Consider the following 6,593-nt stretch of genomic DNA (forward strand, 5'->3'; position numbering starts at 1 on the left):
CAGTACGGGAACCGTGAGCAGTATGATCACCGATTCAATCGTGATGATCGACATCGAGTGCCCACCCCTCCCTCGAGGAGTGGATCGTATGTGCCTCGACAACAGGATGACAGGCGTCCTCATAGTGTTGGGCGAAGGTTTCCAGTCAACCCCAGGGAACCAGTCTTTGATGCGAGATCCATTCTCGTTCAAGGTTTGGTCGACAGGAACAGAGCTCACCGAGAAGGTCACGACAGAGATGCACCTACCAGCAGCAGAGTACATGTTTCGGGGCCAGAGTGCTTTAGTAGAGCCATCAGGGCCGCTGTGATTCCTCCCAACTTCAGGTTGGCGACTGGAGTCAGTAAGTTCACTGGTGAGTCCAAGCCCGATACTTGGCTTGAAGACTACCGAGTGGCTGTCTAGATTGGCGGTGGCAATGATGAAGTGGCCATGAAGCACCTACCTCTCATGTTGGAGGGTTCGGCCAGAGCATGGCTGAATCAGTTAGCACCCAGCAGCATTTACACTTGGGAAGATCTCGCCCGAGTGTTTGTCACCATGTTTGAAGGAACATGCAAGCGACCGGCAGGGCTGACGGGACTGCGGTCTTGCGTGCAGAAGCCGAATGAAACTTTGAGGGATTACATCCAGAGATGGATCACGTTACATCACACGGTAGAGAATGTACCTGATCACCAAGCAGTCTGTGCCTTCAAAGAAGGCGTCAAGTACAGAGAACTGAATCTGAAATTCGGTCGAACCGGAGACATGTCTCTGAATCGGATGATGGAGATTGCCACCAAGTATGCTAATGGTGAAGATGAGGATCGACTCCGGAGTGGCAAACACAAGTCAGTCACCCAAGAAACCGGAGGAGGAAATTCCAATCTGAAACAGAAGCAGAAAGCCGAGCTAGCTACTCCTGGGGAGGCCTTGGCTGTGACTCAAGGAAAGTTTAAGGGGAAAACCAAAGGGCCTTGGAACCCCAAGAAAGTTAAAGACCAAGACGGAAATGATGTGTTGGATTTGCCATGTCACATCCACACCAAGAAAGATGAAGAGGGTAAGTTCATTTACCCGAAACATACCACTCGATAGTGTCGGCTCTTGATCTAGCAGTTCCAGGGAAAAAAGCCCAAAGATAAGGAAAAGGAGTCGGACAAAGTTGAGGACAAGGAAGACAGTGATGATGGATACCCCCAGGTCAATTCCACCTTGATGATTTTTGCTGATGTTAAACGCAAAAGTCGACTGAAAGTTATCAACCGTGAGGTGAATATGGTTGCTCCGCCGACACCCAGTTATCTGAAGTGGTCTCAGACTGCCATCACATTCGACCAGTCCGATCACCCAACGCACATTGCCACCCCTGGGAGGCAGGCTTTGGTGGTCGACCCAGTTGTTGAAGGCACTCGACTGACCAAAGTCTTGATGGACGGTGGCAGTGGTTTGAACATACTATATGCTGAGACGCTGAAAGGGATGGGCATTCCAATGTCCAGACTCAGTACCAGCAACATGAGTTTCCATGGAGTCATTCCTGGGAAGAAGGCTGAGTCGCTCGGCCAAATTGCTCTTGATGTGGTTTTCGGTGATTCCAAGAACTACCGCAAAGAAAAGTTGACGTTCAAGGTTGTGGATTTCCAGAGTGCTTATCACGCTATTTTGGGCAGGCAGCTTATGCACGCTTCATGGCTCGACCATGTTATGTGTATCTCAAATTGAAGATGCCTGGTCCCAAATGTGTGATCACTGTTGCGGGCAATCAGAAGAAAGCAGAAGAGTGTTTTCAGAAAGGTTCAAAGATCGCTGATGCTCAGATGGCAGTGGTGGAGCTGCAGGAATACCAGAAGACTGCAGACCTGAGTGATTTGTTGCGAGCCAAGAAGCCCGCTACAGAATCAGCTTTTCAGTCGTCTGGCGAAACGAAGCCGGCTCACATTCACCCGACCGATCCCAGTGCTGCTCCGACTCATATCTCAACAACACTCGACTCCAAATAGGAAGAAGCGCTCATCCAGTTCCTCCGTGAGAACTGGGACATTTTCGCATGGAAGCCTTCTGACATGCCGGGTGTTCCCAGGGGGCTGGCTGAGCACCGCCTACGAGTCGACTCAAAAGTAAAACCTGTCAAAGAACATCTCCGACGGTCCGCCGTCCAGAAGAGAAAGGCTATTGGTGAGGAGGTGGCTCGTCTCTTAGCAGCGGAGTTCATCCGAGAGATCTACCACTCCGAGTGGCTTGCCAACGTTGTCATGGTTCCCAAGAAGGACAAGTCACTTCGCATGTGCATTGACTTTAAACATATCAATCGGGCCTGCCCGAAAGATCATTTTCCTCTCCCCCACATCGACCAGATAGTTGACTCGACTGCGGATGTGAGCGACTGTCTTTTTTAGACGCCTATTCCGGGTACCATCAGATCCATCTGTATGGACCTGAAGAGATCAAAACAGCTTTCATCACTCCATTCGGGTGCTTCTGTTATGTTACCATGCCGTTCGGCCTCAAGAATGCCAGAGCCACATTCATGAGGATGATTCAGAAGCGTTTGCTCACTCAAATCAGTCAGAATGTGGAAGCATACATGGATGATATTGTGGTCAACTCACGGAAAGGTTCTGACCTGCTGACTGACCTTGCTGAAACCTTCGCCAACCTCAGGAGGTATGATATCAAGCTTAATCCATCAAAGTGCACATTCGGAGTTCCTGGCAGAAAGTTACTCGGTTTTCTCGTTTCTGAACGGGAAATCGACGCCAATCCAGAAAAAGTCGGTACTATACTCCGAATGAAAAGTCCTGTGCGAGTGCACGACATCCAGAAGCTTACTGGTTGCTTGGCCGCTTTAAGTCGATTCATCTCTCGTCTCGGTGAAAAGGCATTGCCTCTTTACCGATTGATGAAGAAGTCAGACAAGTTCGAGTGGACTCCTGAAGCTGATGCAGCGTTTGCAGAGCTCAAAGCTCTGCTCTCCACCCAGCCGGTGCTTGCTGCCCCGATCAGCAAAGATCCTTTGCTGCTTTACATTGCAGCCACGGGACAAGTCATCAGTACAGTACTTACAGTCAAGCAAGAAGAAGAAGGAAAAGCCTTCAAAGTTCAGTGCCCAGTATATTATATTTCTGAAGTCTTGACCCCGTCGAAGCAAAGATATCCTCATTATCAGAAGCTTGTATATGGGATTTATATGACCACGAAGAAGGTTGCACATTACTTCTCTGACCATTCCATTACAGTCGTCAGCGACGCTCCATTGTCAGAGATTCTGCACAACATAGGTGCAACTGGTCGAGTGGCAAAATGGGCGATTGAACTCCTTCCTCTAGATATCAAGTTTGAGGCAAAGAAAGATATCAAGTCCCAAGCAATAGCAGATTTCGTTGCCGAGTGGATTGAACAACAACTGCCGACTCAGGTTTACTCGGAGCATTGGACCATGTTCTTCGACGGTTCCAAAATGCTGAATGGTTCCGGTGCCGGGGTAGTATCGGTCTCTCCCCGAGGAGATAAGCTCAGATATGTTCTTCAAATCCACTTTGATTCCTCCAATAACAAAGCAGAATATGAAGCACTTTTATATGGGTTGCGCATGGCCATTTCACTCGGCGTCCGTCGCCTCATGGTCTATGGCGACTCAGATTTGGTGGTTAATCAAGTGATGAAGGAGTGGACGTCAGAAGTCCGGCCATGACATGACTGGTTATTGCAATGCAGTGAGAAAGCTGGAGAAGAAATTCGAGGGGTTAGAACTTCATCACATACCCGACTGAAAAATCAAGCAGCTGATGATTTGGCGAAAATAGGTTCCAAAAGAGAAGCCATCCCCAGCAATGTGTTTTTGGAACACATCCACACACTATTAGTTCAGGAGGATCCCTTCACTGAAGAAGCCCCGTAGCCAAAAAGTGCCACGGATCCGATTGAAGTTGAAGTTCCAGCTGTGGTCGACCTGGTCATGGAAGTTTTGGTCATCACTCCCGACTAGATGGTACCGTACATCGCGTACATCCTAAGGAAAGAACTCCCAGAAGACGAAGAAGAGGCTCGACAGATCGTTCGTCGATCCAAGGCCTTTACAGTCATAAAGGGACAGTTGTATAGAGAAAGTGCGACTAGAGTCAGTCAGAAGTGTATAACACCAGAAGAAGGTCAGATAATCCTTGATGATATCCACTCGGGGACCTGTGGTCATCATGCATCCTCTCGGACCATTGTGGCTAAAGCATACCGAGCGGGATTCTACTGGCCAAGGGCGAATGAAATAGCGAAAGAGATAGTCGACAAATGTGAAGGATGTCAGTTTTACTCCAATATGTCGCACAAACCCGCGCCAGCCCTGAAAACCATTCCACTTGTCTGGCCCTTCGCTGTTTGGGGACTGGACATGGTTGGACCACTGAGAATGGGCAAAAGCGGTTTCACTCATGTGCTAGTGGCAGTCGACAAGTTCACCAAATGGATCGAAGCTAAGCCTATCAAGAATCTTGATGCTTGCACTGCTATCAGTTTCATCAGAGAGTTGATATTCAGATATGGAGTTCCGCACAGCATCATCACTGACAATGGGTCAAACTTCGATTCTGACAAATTCAGAGCCTTTTGCGCCTCTCAAGGGACACGAGTCGACTACGCTTCAGTCGCTCACCCCCAGTCAAATGGACAAGCGGAAAGATCAAACGACTTAATTCTCAAAGGACTGAAACCCCGACTGATGCTCGATCTCAAGCATGCAGTAGGTGCATGGGTCGACGAGCTTCCATCAGTTCTTTGGGGATTGAGGACAACCCCGAACCGATCGACTGGAAGAACCCCATTCTTTCTGGTCTACGGAGCCGAAGCAGTTTTGCCGAGTGACTTGCTTCACAACGCACCCCGAGTCGAGCTCTACTCTGAAGATGAAGCAGAACAAGCCCGGCAGGACGCAGTCGACCTCCTGGAAGAAGAAAGAGAAATGGCCATGATCTGATCGACCATCTATGAGCAAGACTTGCGTCGATCCCATGCTAGAAATGTGAAGAGTCGAGCCTTCCAAGAAGGAGACTTGGTCCTCCGAGTAGATCAGCAGAAACCACACAAACTCGCTCCTACTTGGGAAGGTCCCTTCATAGTCACTAGAGTCCTCCACAATGGAGCGTATCACCTTCATAATGTCGATCGCCAGATTGATGAGCCACGAGCCTGGAATGCGGAGCTGCTCCGCCCCTTTTATACTTGAATTCTCACTCGGATGAGATGTAATAAGAAAAACTCCTGTAGTTTATTTATCAAAGACAAGAGCATTGTAATTTTCCCAGTGATTGTTATCGTTTTTGTTTGCGTGAGAAATCCCCCAGTGGGTGGCTTAGCTGCGAATCCGTTTCGCCTAAGTTTGTAAAAATAATTTCCTACCGAGTGGTGAGCCAGCCTCCCACTCGGGGGCTGAGCTGCGAACCCGTTTCGCCTAAGTGTTTGAGAATCCTACCGAGTGGTGAGCCAGCCTCTCACTCGGGGGGCTTAGCTGCCACTACTAGGAAAAGGGCTATAGATGGAATTGACACTAATGGCGCACCAGACATGTGGTGCGCCATTACTATATACTAATGGCGCACCATGTGTTGGTGCGCCATTAGTAAAAAAATTATTTTTTTAAATTTTTTTCAAAACTACTAATGGCGCACCGTGGGATGGTGCGCCATTACTAGTTCAACTAGTAATGGCGCACCATCCCACGGTGCGCCATTAGTAATTTTTTTTTCAAAACTACTAATGGCGCACCGTGGAATGGTGCGCCATTACTAGTTCAACTAGTAATGGCGCACCATCCCACGGTGCGCCATTAGTAACTTGGCCGCCACCAATTCCACCGAATGCCCCCCCCCCCGGTGGACCGCCTTTTCAGTTTTAAAAAAATAAAAAAAATGATGGAAATGTCAAAAAATAAAAGAAAATAAGTTTCCCATGTAATATGTGGTCTAGTTGTTGTGAAAATTTACAAATATGAATTTCGACTTTATTTGCGAAATCTCTCGAGAATTTGTAAAATGGGCATAACTTTTGCGTACGAACTCGGATGAAAACGTTTTTTATATGAAAAATCTTCTACTCGAAAAGTTACATCCGAATTTAACTAGGAAACCTCGTTAAACATTTTCAAAAACCTCAAAAACCTAACAGAAAAAAAGATACGGGGCTTTTAAGATCTGGAGAGGCAAAAAAATTCAAAAAAATTCAAACTTACTAATGGCGCACCTGCCTATGGTGCGCCATTACTATCTTCCCGCCTTCAAAATTCAAAATAAGTCAAAAAAATAAAAATAAAGTTACTAATGGCGCACCTGCCCATGGTGCGCCATTAGTATCTTCCCACCTTCAAAATTCAAAATAAAAAAAAATAAAAAAAAGTTACTAATGGCGCATCTGCCTGCGGTGCGCCATTACTATGCCATATATATGGCTGGGCGTGGTCCTCTCCTCCTTACCTCTTCATTCTTCTCCTCCACTCCACCTCTCCTCCACTCCATCTCCTCCTCTCCTCCACTCCATCTTCCCTTCTCTCCTCCACCATACTACCCTTCTCTTCTCCGGCGACCTCCTCCTCCCCCTCTCCGGTGACCTCCTCCTCCTCTCCG

The sequence above is a fragment of the Triticum dicoccoides genome, chromosome 1A, assembly GCF_002162155.2.
Source record: "Triticum dicoccoides isolate Atlit2015 ecotype Zavitan chromosome 1A, WEW_v2.0, whole genome shotgun sequence".
In the NCBI taxonomy this organism is placed as follows: Eukaryota; Viridiplantae; Streptophyta; class Magnoliopsida; order Poales; family Poaceae; genus Triticum; species Triticum dicoccoides.